This window comes from Eretmochelys imbricata, chromosome 3, assembly GCF_965152235.1.
Source record: "Eretmochelys imbricata isolate rEreImb1 chromosome 3, rEreImb1.hap1, whole genome shotgun sequence".
In the NCBI taxonomy this organism is placed as follows: domain Eukaryota; kingdom Metazoa; phylum Chordata; order Testudines; family Cheloniidae; genus Eretmochelys; species Eretmochelys imbricata.
In genome coordinates this window covers 139,045,537-139,058,278 of record NC_135574.1, presented here as the reverse complement: position 1 = coordinate 139,058,278, position 12,742 = coordinate 139,045,537, and the positions used below count along the sequence as shown (strand labels likewise).

The window sequence follows — 12,742 nt, the reverse complement described above, 5'->3', positions numbered from 1 at the left end:
AAACCCAGAGGCAAAGTGACCAAGGGGAGCTTGCAAACAGGGGAGTTTGAGAGAGGGAGTCATAATACAAGCCTTATGGTTAGGAAGTGCCTCATCACCAGCGCCAACACAGCTCCTGTCTCCTCTACCTCCGCCAGTATCCAGACAGAGAACCTAACCATGGATGCCTCTACCCAGAGCCTGGTGTGGATTTGAAGAGATTGTGGCCTGCATTTCCCACTCACAGAAACCCAGGCTCGGGGGACCATCCAGTGTGAGAGGTGCCTACTGGTGGAATCTCTCAGGAAGCAGGTGGGAGAGTGACAGGAGGTGGCTAGGCTGAGGAGCATACGTGCACATGATGAATTCATTGATAGTATTCATATGGATATATTCCAAGGCTGAGGATAATACCCAGCTAGAGACGACTGCTTTCATGCCCGTGGGGGCAGAGATTAAGGCTCTGGCACAGGGACGACACTGGCTACTGGTTACTTCTGGAACCAGGCAGTGCTCCACCCCTACCTCTAACCCACCCACCCACCATGGTGATGGAGAACTGTTATGCTGCCCTGGCAACGAGCCATGCGGAATCACCCCCAAAGGTGGAGGAGGAGAAGCCACATACCCCAAGGCTGGGAGGATCACAGCCACCACTCCCAGGAGGAACCGTAGGGTACTGGTGGTTGGAGACTCTCTTCTGAGAGGGATGGAGACACCCATGTGGAGCCCTGACATAGCATCCCAGGCTGTATGCTGCTTGCCAGCGGCCAGTATCCAAGACATTACGGAGGGATATTTGAGGATCACCCAGCCCTCTGACGACTAGCCATGCAACTCACCCGTCTGGGCACTAATACTACAGCGAGGTATGATCCTCGGCAGATCAGAAATGACGACAGGGGTCTGGCAGTAAGGGTGACGGAGTTGAGAGCTCAGGTGGTGATCTCTTCATTATTCCAGTCAAGGGTTGAGACTTAGCAGAGACAGAGGTTGGTCAATGCCTGGTGGTCAATGACTGGCTGCGAGAATTCTGTCACCAGGAGGGCTTAGGCTTCCTTGACATTGGGACGCTGTTCCAGGGAGAATGATTTGGGCAGGTCCCTCCACTAGCTGTCGGCAGAGAGGCCAACGCTCAAGCGCACTGCAAGTAGAGGCCCGCTCCCATGGCCCCTTACCAAGCACCAAGAGGGGGCCAGAGAACGCCTCCCATCACGGCAGGCAGAGAAGAGGCTGTAAGGGGTGGGATTCGAACCCACGCGTCCGGGGGAGACTGTGACCTGAACACAGCGCCTTACACCGCACATTACACCTTACAACGCAGCTCTCTTGCCTGCCACTTGCGGCGGAAGCAGGGGCCCCGCGCCCACCTGAGTCCCTCTCTGGCTTCTACAGGATGCAGGTGAGGGTGGCAGAGACTTTTCCCTGAGGCCCCGGGGGAGGACGTGGGAACTCCATCTCTGACGAGATCAACAGAAGCTGCCCGCCCGAAAAGAACCGAAGGAAGCCCCAAGAGAACAAAAGCCCGGCATGCTGTTGTCAGGAGTGGGATACGAACCCACGTCTCCGGAGGAGAGTGCGGCCTAAAAGCAGCGCCTTCGACAGCACGGCCAGCCTGACTAAGCCGAGAGAGACCCCTTTGAGTGGGAGTCGAAGAAAAAGCACCTGCGTGCGGCACAGGGAGAAAAAACGCCCCAGGACTCTCCCTCCATGTGCCCCACTCCCGAGGGGGCGGAAACTCAGGGCTACTCGGGTGGGATTCAAACCAACCTCTCGGGGGGAGACTGCAACCTGAATGCAGCACCTTAGACCGCGCGTTCACCCTTACAGCCTGCTGCAAGTCTCTCTGCTAGCTGTCAGCAGAGCGGCCAACGCTCAGGCACACTGGAAGTCGAGACCCGATCCCGTGGCCCCCTACCTAGTACCAAGAAAAGGGCCCTCAGCTCCCTCCCACCAAGAGGCAGCCAGGGAACGCCTCCCACCACGGCAGGCAGAGGTGAGGCTGTCAGGAGTAGGATTCGAACCCACGTTTCCAGGGGAGACTGTGACCTTAACACAGCATCTTGGACCGCTTGGCCAATCTGACTGGGGGTGGCATGCTACATGGCCCCCGTACCCACCAGAATTTGTCTCTGGCTTTGACAGGGCACAGGCCAGCGTAGCGGTGCCTTTTCCCCGAGGCCCAGGGGGAAGACGTGCGAACTCCTTCTCTGACAAGATCAGCAGCAACCGTCTGCCCGTCCGAAAAAAACCGAAGCAAGCCCCAAGAGAACAAAAGCCTGAGACGCTGCTGTCAGGAGTGGGATTCAAACCCACGCCTCCAGGGGAGACTGCGACCTTAACGCGGCGCCTTAGACCGCTCGGCCACCCTGACGGCCTGCAAAAAGTCCCTCCGCTAGCTTTCGGCAGAGCGGCCAATGCTCAGGCACACTGGAAGTCCTTGCCTACTCCCGCGGCCCCTTACCTAGCACCAAGAAAAGAGCCCTTGGCTCCCTCCCACCAAGAGGCGGCCAGGGAACACTTCCTGCCACAACAGGCAGAGAAGAGGCTGTCAGGGGTGGGATTCGAACCCACGTCTCCGGGGGAGACTGCGACCTTAATGCAGTGCCTTGGACTGCTCAGCCACCCTGACCGGGAGTGGTGAGCTGCCAGCACTCTCTTGCCCGCCACTTGCAGCAGTGGCAGGGGCCCCGGGCCCACCAGAGTCCCTCTCTGGCTTTGACAGGGCGCAGGCCAGCGTGGTGGCGCCTTTTCCCCGAGGCCCAGGGGCAGGACGTGGGAACTCCTTCTCTGACAAGATCAGCAGCAACCGTCCGCCCGTCCGAAAAAAACCGAAGCAAACCCCAAGAGAACAAAAGCCCACCACATTGCTGTCAGGAGTGGGATTCGAACCCACGTCTCCGGGGGAGACTGCGACCTAAACGCAGCGCCTTAGACCGCTCGGCCACCCTGACGCCCCTCAAGAAGCCTCTCCGCTAGCTGTCAGCAGAGCGGCCAACGCTCAGGCACACTGGAAGTCGAGGCCCGCTCCCATGGCCCCCTTCCTAGTACCAAGAAAAGGGCCCTCAGCTCCCTCCCACCAAGAGGCAGCCAGGGAACGCATCCCACCACGGCAGGCAGAGATGAGGCTATCAGGAGTAGGATTGGAACCCACGTTTCCAAGGGAGACTGCGACCTTAATACAGCACCTTGGACCTCTCGGCCAACCTAACTGGGGGTGGCATGCTGTAGGGCCCCTGTACCCACCAGAATCCGTCTCTGGCTTTGACAGGGCACAGGCCAGCGTGGTGGCGCCTTTTCCCCGAGGCCCAGGGGGGGACGTGGGAACTCCTTCTCTGACAAGATCAGCAGCAACCGCCCGCCCGTCCAAAAAAAACCGAAGCAAACCCCAAGACAACAAAAGCCTGACATGCCGCTGTCAGGAGCGGGATTCGAACCCACGTCTCCGGGGGAGACTGCGACCTTAACGCAGCGCCTTGGACCGCTCGGCCACCCTGACTGGGAGCGGTGTGCTGCTGGCGCTCTCTTGCCCGCCACTAGCGGTGATTGCAGGGGCCCCAGGCCCACCAGAGTCTCCCTCTGTCTTCGACAGGGCGTAGGCCAGCGTGGCAGAGCCTTTTCTCCGAAGCCCCGGGGGAGGAAGTGAGAACTCCTTCTCTGACGAGATCAACAGAAGCCACCCGCCCGCCCGAAAGGAACGAAAGTAAGCCTCAAGAGAACAAAAGCCTGACATGCCGCTGTCAGGAGTGGGATTCAAACCCACGCCTCCATGGGAGACTGTGACCTGAACGCAGCGCCTTGGACCACTCGGCCACCCTCACTGGGAGCGGCATGCTGCCAGCAATCTCTTGCAGCAGTGGCAGGGGCCCCGGGCCCACCAGAGTCCCTCTCTGGCTTTGACAGGGCGCAGGCCAGCGTGGCGGAGCATTTTCTCCGAGGCCCCGGGGGAGCATGTGAGAACTCCTTCTCTGACGAGATCAACAGAAGCCGCCCGCCCGCAAAGAACCGAAGGAAGCCCCAAGAGAACAAAAGTCTGAGGGCCCTTTTCTTGGTACTAGGTAAGGGACCATGGGAGCGGGTCTCTCTGAGTCCCTCTCTGGCTTCTACAGGGCGCAGGCGAGTGTGGCAGCGTCTTTTACCCGAGGCCCCGGGGGAGGATGTGGGAACGCCATCTCTGACGAGATCAACAGAAGTCGCCCGCCTGCAAAGAACCGAAGGAAGCTTAAAGAGAACAAAATCTCAGCATGCTGCTCTCAGGAGTGGGATTCGAACCCAAGTCTCCGGAGGAGAGTGTGGCCTAAAAGCAGCGTCTTGGATAGCATGGCCAGCCTGACCAAGCAGAGAGAGACCCCTCTGAGTGGGAGTCGAAGAAAAAGCACCCGCGTGCGGCACAGGGAGAAAAAACACCCCAGAACTCTCCCTCCATGTGTCCCACCTCCGAGGGGGCGGAAACTCAGGGCTTCTCAGGGGTGGGATTCAAACCCATGCCTCTGGGGTAGACTGTGACCTGAACGCAGCAGCTTAGACTGCTCGGCCACCCTGAAGGCCTGCAAGGAGTCCCTCCGCTACCTGTCAGCAGAGTGGCCAATGCTCAAGCACACTGGAAGTCGCTGCCTGCTCCCGCGGCCCCTTACCTAGCACCAAGAAAAGAGCCCTTGGCTCCATCCCACCAAGAGGGGACCAGGGAACGCTTCCTGCCATGACAGGCAGAGAAGAGGCTGTCAGGGGTGGGATTCGAACCCACGTCTCCGGGGGAGACTGCGACCTTAACGCAGCGCCTTGGACCGCTCGGCCACCCTGACTGGGAGCGGTGTGCTGCTGGCGCTCTCTTGCCCGCCACTAGCGGTGATTGCAGGGGCCCCAGGCCCACCAGAGTCTCCCTCTGTCTTCGACAGGGCGTAGGCCAGCGTGGCAGAGCCTTTTCTCCGAAGCCCCGGGGGAGGAAGTGAGAACTCCTTCTCTGACGAGATCAACAGAAGCCACCCGCCCGCCCGAAAGGAACGAAAGTAAGCCTCAAGAGAACAAAAGCCCGGCACACCGCTGTCAGGAGTGGGATTCGAACCCACGCCTCCAGGGGAGACTGCAGCCTAAATGCAGCACCTTAGACCACTCGGCCACCCTGACAGCCTGCTGCATCTCCCTCTGCTAGCTCAGGCACACTGGAAGTCGAGGCCCGCTCCCGTGGCCCCTTACCTAGTACCAAGAAAAGGGCCCTCAGCTCCCTCCCACCAAGAGGCAGCCAGGGAATGCCTCCCACCACGGCAGGCAGAGGTGAGGCTGTCAGGAGTAGGATTCAAACCCACGTTTCCAGGGGAGACTGCGACCTTAACCCAGCATCTTGGACCGCTCGGCCAATCTGACTGGGGGTGGCATGCTCCATGGCCCCCGTACGCACCAGAATCCGTCTCTGGCTTTGACAGGGCACAGGCCAGTGTAGCGGTACCTTTTCCCCGAGGCCCAGGGGGAAGACGTGGAAACTCCTTCTCTGACAAGATCAGCAGCAACCGTCCGCTCGTCCGAAAAAAACCGAAGCAAGCCCCAAGAGAGCAAAAGCCCAGCACGCTGCTGTCAGGAGTGGGATTCGAACCCACGGCTCCAGGGGAGACTGCGATCTTAACGCAGCGCCTTAGACCGCTCGGCCACCCTGACGGCCTGCAAAAAGTCCCTCCGCTAGCTTTCGGCAGAGCGGCCAATGCTCAGGCACACTGGAAGTCCTTGCCTACTCCCGCGGCCCCTTACCTAGCACCAAGAAAAGAGCCCTTGGCTCCCTCCCACCAAGAGGCGGCCAGGGAACGCTTCCTGCCACAACAGGCAGAGAAGAGGCTGTCAGGTGTGGGATTCGAACCCATGTCTCCGGGGGAGACTGCGACCTTAATGCAGTGCCTTGGACTGCTCAGCCACCCTGACCGGGAGTGGTGAGCTGCCAGCACTCTCTTGCCCGCCACTTGCAGCAGTGGCAGGGGCCCCGGGCCCACCAGAGTCCCTCTCTGGCTTTGACAGGGCGCAGGCCAGCGTGGCGGAGCATTTTCTCCGAAGCCCCGGGGGAGGACGTGAGAACTCCTTCTCTGACGAGATCCACACAAGCCGCCTGCCCGCAAAGAACCGAAGGAAGCTCCAAGAGAACAAAAGCCAGGCATGCCGCTGTCAGGAGTGGGATTCGAACCCACGCCTCCGGGGGAGACTGCGACCTGAACGCAGCGCCTTAGACCGCTCGGCCACCCTGACGTCCCTCCGGTAGCTTTCGGCAGAGTGGCCGACGCTCAAGCACAGTGGAAGTCGAGGCCCACTCCTGTGGCCCCTTACCTAGTACCAAGAAAAGGGCCCTCAGCTCCCTCCCAGCAAGAGGCAGCCAGGGAACGCCTCCCACCACGGCAGGCAGAGGTGAGGCTGTCAGGAGTAGGATTCAAACCCACGTTTCCAGGGGAGACTGCGACCTTAACACAGCATCTTGGACCGCTCGGCCAACCAGACTGGTGGTGCCATGCTGTAGGGCCCCCGTACCACCCGAGTCCCTCTCTGGCTTTGACAGGGCACAGGCCAGCGTGGTGGCACCTTTTCCCCGAGGTAAACTCCTTCTCTGACAAGATGAGCAGCAATCGCCCGCCCGCCCGAAATGAACCGAAGGAAGCCCCAAGAGAACAAAAGTCTGAGGGCCCTTTTCTTGGTACTAGGTAAGGGGCCACGGGAGCGGGTCTCTCTGAGTCCCTCTCTGGCTTCTACAGGGCGCAGGCGAGTGTGGCAGCGTCTTTTCCCCGAGGCCCCGGGGGGAGGATGTGGGAACGCCATCTCTGACGAGATCAACAGAAGTCGCCCGCCCGCAGAGAACCGAAGGAAGCTTAAAGCGAACAAAATCTCAGCATGCTGCTCTCAGGAGTGGGATTCGAACCCAAGTCTCCGGAGGAGAGTGTGGCCTAAAAGCAGCGTCTTGGATAGCATGGCCAGCCTGACCAAGCAGAGAGAGACCCCTCTTAGTGGGAGTCGAAGAAAAAGCACCCGCGTGCGGCACAGGGAGAAAAAACACCCCAGAACTCTCCCTCCATGTGTCCCACCTCCGAGGGGGCGGAAACTCAGGGCTTCTCAGGGGTGGGATTCAAACCCAAGCCTCTGGGGTAGACTGTGACCTGAACGCAGCACCTTAGACTGCTCGGCCACCCTGAAGGCCTGCAAGGAGTCCCTCCGCTACCTGTCAGCAGAGTGGCCAACGCTCAAGCACACTGGAAGTCGCTGCCTGCTCCCGCGGCCCCTTACCTAGCACCAAGAAAAGAGCCCTTGGCTCCATCCCACCAAGAGGGGACCAGGGAACGCTTCCTGCCATGACAGGCAGAGAAGAGGCTGTCAGGGGTGGGATTCGAACCCACGTCTCCAGGGGAGACTGCGACCTTAACGCAGCGCCTTGGACCGCTCGGCCACCCTGACTGGGAGCGGTGTGCTGCTGGCGCTCTCTTGCCCGCCACTTGCGGTGATTGCAGGGGCCCCGGGCCCACCAGAGTCTCCCTCTGTCTTTGACAGGGCGTAGGCCAGCGTGGCGGAGCCTTTTCTCCGAAGCCCCGGGGGAGGACATGAGAACTCCTTCTCTGACGAGATCAACAGAAGCCACCTGCCCGCCCGAAAGGAACGAAAGTAAGCCTCAAGAGAACAAAAGCCCGGCACACCGCTGTCAGGAGTGGTATTCGAACCCACGCCTCCAGGGGAGGCTGCAGCCTAAATGCAGCGCCTTAGACCACTCGGCCACCCTGACATCCTGCTGCATCGCCCTCTGCTAGCTCAGGCACACTGGAAGTCGAGGCCCGCTCCCGTGGCCCCTTACCTAGTACCAAGAAAAGGGCCCTCAGCTCCCTCCCACCAAGAGGCAGCCAGGGAACGCCTCCCGCCATGGCAGGCAGAGATGAGGCTGTCAGGAGTAGGATTCGAACCCACGTTTCCGAGGGAGACTGCGACCTTAACACAGCACCTTGGACCGCTCGGCCAATCTGACTGGGGGTGGCATGCTGCATGGCCCCCGTACCCACCAGAATCCGTCTCTGGCTTTGACCGGGCACAGGCCAGCGTGGTGGCGCCTTTTCCCCGAGGCCCAGGGGCAGGACGTGGGAACTCCTTCTCTGACAAGATCAGCAGCAACCGTCCGCCCGTCCGAAAAAAACCGAAGCAAACCCCAAGAGAACAAAAGCCTGAGACGCTGCTGTCAGGAGTGGGATTCAAACCCACGCCTCCAGGGGAGACTGCGATCTTAACGCAGCGCCTTAGACCGCTCGGCCACCCTGACGGCCTGCAAAAACTCCCTCCGCTAGCTTTCGGCAGAGCGGCCAATGCTCAGGCACACCGGAAGTCCTTGCCTACTCCCGCGGCCCCTTACCTAGCACCAAGAAAAGAGCCCTTGGCTCCCTCCCACCAAGAGGCGGCCAGGGAACGCTTCCTGCCACAACAGGCAGAGAAGAGGCTGTCAGGTGTGGGATTCGAACCCATGTCTCCGGGGGAGACTGCGACCTTAATGCAGTGCCTTGGACTGCTCAGCCACCCTGACCGGGAGTGGTGAGCTGCCAGCACTCTCTTGCCCGCCACTTGCAGCAGTGGCAGGGGCCCCGGGCCCACCAGAGTCCCTCTCTGGCTTTGACAGGGCGCAGGCCAGCGTGGCGGAGCATTTTCTCCGAAGCCCCGGGGGAGGACGTGAGAACTCCTTCTCTGACGAGATCCACACAAGCCGCCTGCCCACAAAGAACCGAAGGAAGCTCCAAGAGAACAAAAGCCAGGCATGCCGCTGTCAGGAGTGGGATTCGAACCCACGCCTCCGGGGGAGACTGCGACCTGAACGCAGCGCCTTAGACCGCTCGGCCACCCTGACGTCCCTCCGGTAGCTTTCGGCAGAGTGGCTGACGCTCAAGCACACTGGAAGTCGAGGCCCACTCCTGTGGCCCCTTACCTAGTACCAAGAAAAGGGCCCTCAGCTCCCTCCCAGCAAGAGGCAGCCAGGGAACGCCTCCCACCACGGCAGGCAGAGGTGAGGCTGTCAGGAGTAGGATTCAAACCCACGTTTCCAGGGGAGACTGCGACCTTAACACAGCATCTTGGACCGCTCGGCCAACCAGACTGGTGGTGCCATGCTGTAGGGCCCCCGTACCACCCGAGTCCCTCTCTGGCTTTGACAGGGCACAGGCCAGCGTGGTGGCACCTTTTCCCCGAGGTAAACTCCTTCTCTGACAAGATGAGCAGCAATCGCCCGCCCGCCCGAAATGAACCGAAGGAAGCCCCAAGAGAACAAAAGTCTGAGGGCCCTTTTCTTGGTACTAGGTAAGGGGCCACGGGAGCGGGTCTCTCTGAGTCCCTCTCTGGCTTCTACAGGGCGCAGGCGAGTGTGGCAGCGTCTTTTCCCCGAGGCCCCGGGGGGAGGATGTGGGAACGCCATCTCTGACGAGATCAACAGAAGTCGCCCGCCCGCAGAGAACCGAAGGAAGCTTAAAGCGAACAAAATCTCAGCATGCTGCTCTCAGGATTGGGATTCGAACCCAAGTCTCCGGAGGAGAGTGTGGCCTAAAAGCAGCGTCTTGGATAGCATGGCCAGCCTGACCAAGCAGAGAGAGACCCCTCTTAGTGGGAGTCGAAGAAAAAGCACCCGCGTGCGGCACAGGGAGAAAAAACACCCCAGAACTCTCCCTCCATGTGTCCCACCTCCGAGGGGGCGGAAACTCAGGGCTTCTCAGGGGTGGGATTCAAACCCAAGCCTCTGGGGTAGACTGTGACCTGAACGCAGCACCTTAGACTGCTCGGCCACCCTGAAGGCCTGCAAGGAGTCCCTCCGCTACCTGTCAGCAGAGTGGCCAACGCTCAAGCACACTGGAAGTCGCTGCCTGCTCCCGCGGCCCCTTACCTAGCACCAAGAAAAGAGCCCTTGGCTCCATCCCACCAAGAGGGGACCAGGGAACGCTTCCTGCCATGACAGGCAGAGAAGAGGCTGTCAGGGGTGGGATTCGAACCCACGTCTCCAGGGGAGACTGCGACCTTAACGCAGCGCCTTGGACCGCTCGGCCACCCTGACTGGGAGCGGTGTGCTGCTGGCGCTCTCTTGCCCGCCACTTGCGGTGATTGCAGGGGCCCCGGGCCCACCAGAGTCTCCCTCTGTCTTTGACAGGGCGTAGGCCAGCGTGGCGGAGCCTTTTCTCCGAAGCCCCGGGGGAGGACATGAGAACTCCTTCTCTGACGAGATCAACAGACGCCACCTGCCCGCCCGAAAGGAACGAAAGTAAGCCTCAAGAGAACAAAAGCCCGGCACACCGCTGTCAGGAGTGGTATTCGAACCCACGCCTCCAGGGGAGGCTGCAGCCTAAATGCAGCGCCTTAGACCACTCGGCCACCCTGACATCCTGCTGCATCGCCCTCTGCTAGCTCAGGCACACTGGAAGTCGAGGCCCGCTCCCGTGGCCCCTTACCTAGTACCAAGAAAAGGGCCCTCAGCTCCCTCCCACCAAGAGGCAGCCAGGGAACGCCTCCCGCCATGGCAGGCAGAGATGAGGCTGTCAGGAGTAGGATTCGAACCCACGTTTCCGAGGGAGACTGCGACCTTAACACAGCACCTTGGACCGCTCGGCCAATCTGACTGGGGGTGGCATGCTGCATGGCCCCCGTACCCACCAGAATCCGTCTCTGGCTTTGACCGGGCACAGGCCAGCGTGGTGGCGCCTTTTCCCCGAGGCCCAGGGGCAGGACGTGGGAACTCCTTCTCTGACAAGATCAGCAGCAACCGTCCGCCCGTCCGAAAAAAACCGAAGCAAACCCCAAGAGAACAAAAGCCTGAGACGCTGCTGTCAGGAGTGGGATTCAAACCCACGCCTCCAGGGGAGACTGCGATCTTAACGCAGCGCCTTAGACCGCTCGGCCACCCTGACGGCCTGCAAAAACTCCCTCCGCTAGCTTTCGGCAGAGCGGCCAATGCTCAGGCACACCGGAAGTCCTTGCCTACTCCCGCGGCCCCTTACCTAGCACCAAGAAAAGAGCCCTTGGCTCCCTCCCACCAAGAGGCGGCCAGGGAACGCTTCCTGCCACAACAGGCAGAGAAGAGGCTGTCAGGTGTGGGATTCGAACCCATGTCTCCGGGGGAGACTGCGACCTTAATGCAGTGCCTTGGACTGCTCAGCCACCCTGACCGGGAGTGGTGAGCTGCCAGCACTCTCTTGCCCGCCACTTGCAGCAGTGGCAGGGGCCCCGGGCCCACCAGAGTCCCTCTCTGGCTTTGACAGGGCGCAGGCCAGCGTGGCGGAGCATTTTCTCCGAAGCCCCGGGGGAGGACGTGAGAACTCCTTCTCTGACGAGATCCACACAAGCCGCCTGCCCACAAAGAACCGAAGGAAGCTCCAAGAGAACAAAAGCCAGGCATGCCGCTGTCAGGAGTGGGATTCGAACCCACGCCTCCGGGGGAGACTGCGACCTGAACGCAGCGCCTTAGACCGCTCGGCCACCCTGACGTCCCTCCGGTAGCTTTCGGCAGAGTGGCTGACGCTCAAGCACACTGGAAGTCGAGGCCCACTCCTGTGGCCCCTTACCTAGTACCAAGAAAAGGGCCCTCAGCTCCCTCCCAGCAAGAGGCAGCCAGGGAACGCCTCCCACCACGGCAGGCAGAGGTGAGGCTGTCAGGAGTAGGATTCAAACCCACGTTTCCAGGGGAGACTGCGACCTTAACACAGCATCTTGGACCGCTCGGCCAACCAGACTGGTGGTGCCATGCTGTAGGGCCCCCGTACCACCCGAGTCCCTCTCTGGCTTTGACAGGGCACAGGCCAGCGTGGTGGCACCTTTTCCCCGAGGTAAACTCCTTCTCTGACAAGATGAGCAGCAATCGCCCGCCCGCCCGAAATGAACCGAAGGAAGCCCCAAGAGAACAAAAGTCTGAGGGCCCTTTTCTTGGTACTAGGTAAGGGGCCACGGGAGCGGGTCTCTCTGAGTCCCTCTCTGGCTTCTACAGGGCGCAGGCGAGTGTGGCAGCGTCTTTTCCCCGAGGCCCCGGGGGGAGGATGTGGGAACGCCATCTCTGACGAGATCAACAGAAGTCGCCCGCCCGCAGAGAACCGAAGGAAGTTTAAAGCGAACAAAATCTCAGCATGCTGCTCTCAGGAGTGGGATTCGAACCCAAGTCTCCGGAGGAGAGTGTGGCCTAAAAGCAGCGTCTTGGATAGCATGGCCAGCCTGACCAAGCAGAGAGAGACCCCTCTTAGTGGGAGTCGAAGAAAAAGCACCCGCGTGCGGCACAGGGAGAAAAAACACCCCAGAACTCTCCCTCCATGTGTCCCACCTCCGAGGGGGCGGAAACTCAGGGCTTCTCAGGGGTGGGATTCAAACCCATGCCTCTGGGGTAGACTGTGACCTGAACGCAGCACCTTAGACTGCTCGGCCACCCTGAAGGCCTGCAAGGAGTCCCTCCGCTACCTGTCAGCAGAGTGGCCAACGCTCAAGCACACTGGAAGTCGCTGCCTGCTCCCGCAGCCCCTTACCTAGCACCAAGAAAAGAGCCCTTGGCTCCATCCCACCAAGAGGGGACCAGGGAACGCTTCCTGCCATGACAGGCAGAGAAGAGGCTGTCAGGGGTGGGATTCGAACCCACGTCTCCAGGGGAGACTGCGACCTTAACGCAGCGCCTTGGACCGCTCGGCCACCCTGACTGGGAGCGGTGTGCTGCTGGCGCTCTCTTGCCCGCCACTTGCGGTGATTGCAGGGGCCCCGGGCCCACCAGAGTCTCCCTCTGTCTTTGACAGGGCGTAGGCCAGCGTGGCGGAGCCTT

At 60.8% G+C, this 12,742-nt stretch overlaps 17 non-coding genes across 17 annotated transcripts; all 17 read right to left on the bottom strand.

Moving 5' to 3' along the window:
• Positions 1 to 2,270: 2,270 nt before the first annotated feature.
• On the bottom strand, positions 2,271 to 2,353 carry TRNAL-AAG (transfer RNA leucine (anticodon AAG)). The gene has a single exon. It is a non-coding gene; the product is annotated as a tRNA-Leu (tRNA).
• A 497-nt stretch (positions 2,354 to 2,850) lies between these two features.
• On the bottom strand, positions 2,851 to 2,933 carry TRNAL-UAG (transfer RNA leucine (anticodon UAG)). The gene has a single exon. It is a non-coding gene; the product is annotated as a tRNA-Leu (tRNA).
• A 462-nt stretch (positions 2,934 to 3,395) lies between these two features.
• Positions 3,396 to 3,478, bottom strand: TRNAL-AAG (transfer RNA leucine (anticodon AAG)). Its single transcript has one exon. It is a non-coding gene; the product is annotated as a tRNA-Leu (tRNA).
• A 239-nt stretch (positions 3,479 to 3,717) lies between these two features.
• On the bottom strand, positions 3,718 to 3,800 carry TRNAL-CAG (transfer RNA leucine (anticodon CAG)). Its single transcript has one exon. It is a non-coding gene; the product is annotated as a tRNA-Leu (tRNA).
• Positions 3,801 to 4,698: 898 nt separating this feature from the next.
• On the bottom strand, positions 4,699 to 4,781 carry TRNAL-AAG (transfer RNA leucine (anticodon AAG)). The gene has a single exon. It is a non-coding gene; the product is annotated as a tRNA-Leu (tRNA).
• A 239-nt stretch (positions 4,782 to 5,020) lies between these two features.
• Positions 5,021 to 5,103, bottom strand: TRNAL-UAG (transfer RNA leucine (anticodon UAG)). Its single transcript has one exon. It is a non-coding gene; the product is annotated as a tRNA-Leu (tRNA).
• Positions 5,104 to 5,545: 442 nt separating this feature from the next.
• On the bottom strand, positions 5,546 to 5,628 carry TRNAL-AAG (transfer RNA leucine (anticodon AAG)). The gene has a single exon. It is a non-coding gene; the product is annotated as a tRNA-Leu (tRNA).
• A 493-nt stretch (positions 5,629 to 6,121) lies between these two features.
• On the bottom strand, positions 6,122 to 6,204 carry TRNAL-CAG (transfer RNA leucine (anticodon CAG)). Its single transcript has one exon. It is a non-coding gene; the product is annotated as a tRNA-Leu (tRNA).
• A 1,108-nt stretch (positions 6,205 to 7,312) lies between these two features.
• Positions 7,313 to 7,395, bottom strand: TRNAL-AAG (transfer RNA leucine (anticodon AAG)). The gene has a single exon. It is a non-coding gene; the product is annotated as a tRNA-Leu (tRNA).
• A 239-nt stretch (positions 7,396 to 7,634) lies between these two features.
• On the bottom strand, positions 7,635 to 7,717 carry TRNAL-UAG (transfer RNA leucine (anticodon UAG)). Its single transcript has one exon. It is a non-coding gene; the product is annotated as a tRNA-Leu (tRNA).
• A 442-nt stretch (positions 7,718 to 8,159) lies between these two features.
• Positions 8,160 to 8,242, bottom strand: TRNAL-AAG (transfer RNA leucine (anticodon AAG)). The gene has a single exon. It is a non-coding gene; the product is annotated as a tRNA-Leu (tRNA).
• Positions 8,243 to 8,735: 493 nt separating this feature from the next.
• On the bottom strand, positions 8,736 to 8,818 carry TRNAL-CAG (transfer RNA leucine (anticodon CAG)). The gene has a single exon. It is a non-coding gene; the product is annotated as a tRNA-Leu (tRNA).
• A 1,108-nt stretch (positions 8,819 to 9,926) lies between these two features.
• On the bottom strand, positions 9,927 to 10,009 carry TRNAL-AAG (transfer RNA leucine (anticodon AAG)). The gene has a single exon. It is a non-coding gene; the product is annotated as a tRNA-Leu (tRNA).
• A 239-nt stretch (positions 10,010 to 10,248) lies between these two features.
• TRNAL-UAG (transfer RNA leucine (anticodon UAG)) lies at positions 10,249 to 10,331 on the bottom strand. The gene has a single exon. It is a non-coding gene; the product is annotated as a tRNA-Leu (tRNA).
• Positions 10,332 to 10,773: 442 nt separating this feature from the next.
• Positions 10,774 to 10,856, bottom strand: TRNAL-AAG (transfer RNA leucine (anticodon AAG)). Its single transcript has one exon. It is a non-coding gene; the product is annotated as a tRNA-Leu (tRNA).
• Positions 10,857 to 11,349: 493 nt separating this feature from the next.
• On the bottom strand, positions 11,350 to 11,432 carry TRNAL-CAG (transfer RNA leucine (anticodon CAG)). The gene has a single exon. It is a non-coding gene; the product is annotated as a tRNA-Leu (tRNA).
• A 1,108-nt stretch (positions 11,433 to 12,540) lies between these two features.
• On the bottom strand, positions 12,541 to 12,623 carry TRNAL-AAG (transfer RNA leucine (anticodon AAG)). The gene has a single exon. It is a non-coding gene; the product is annotated as a tRNA-Leu (tRNA).
• Between the last annotated feature and the right edge of the window lie 119 nt (positions 12,624 to 12,742).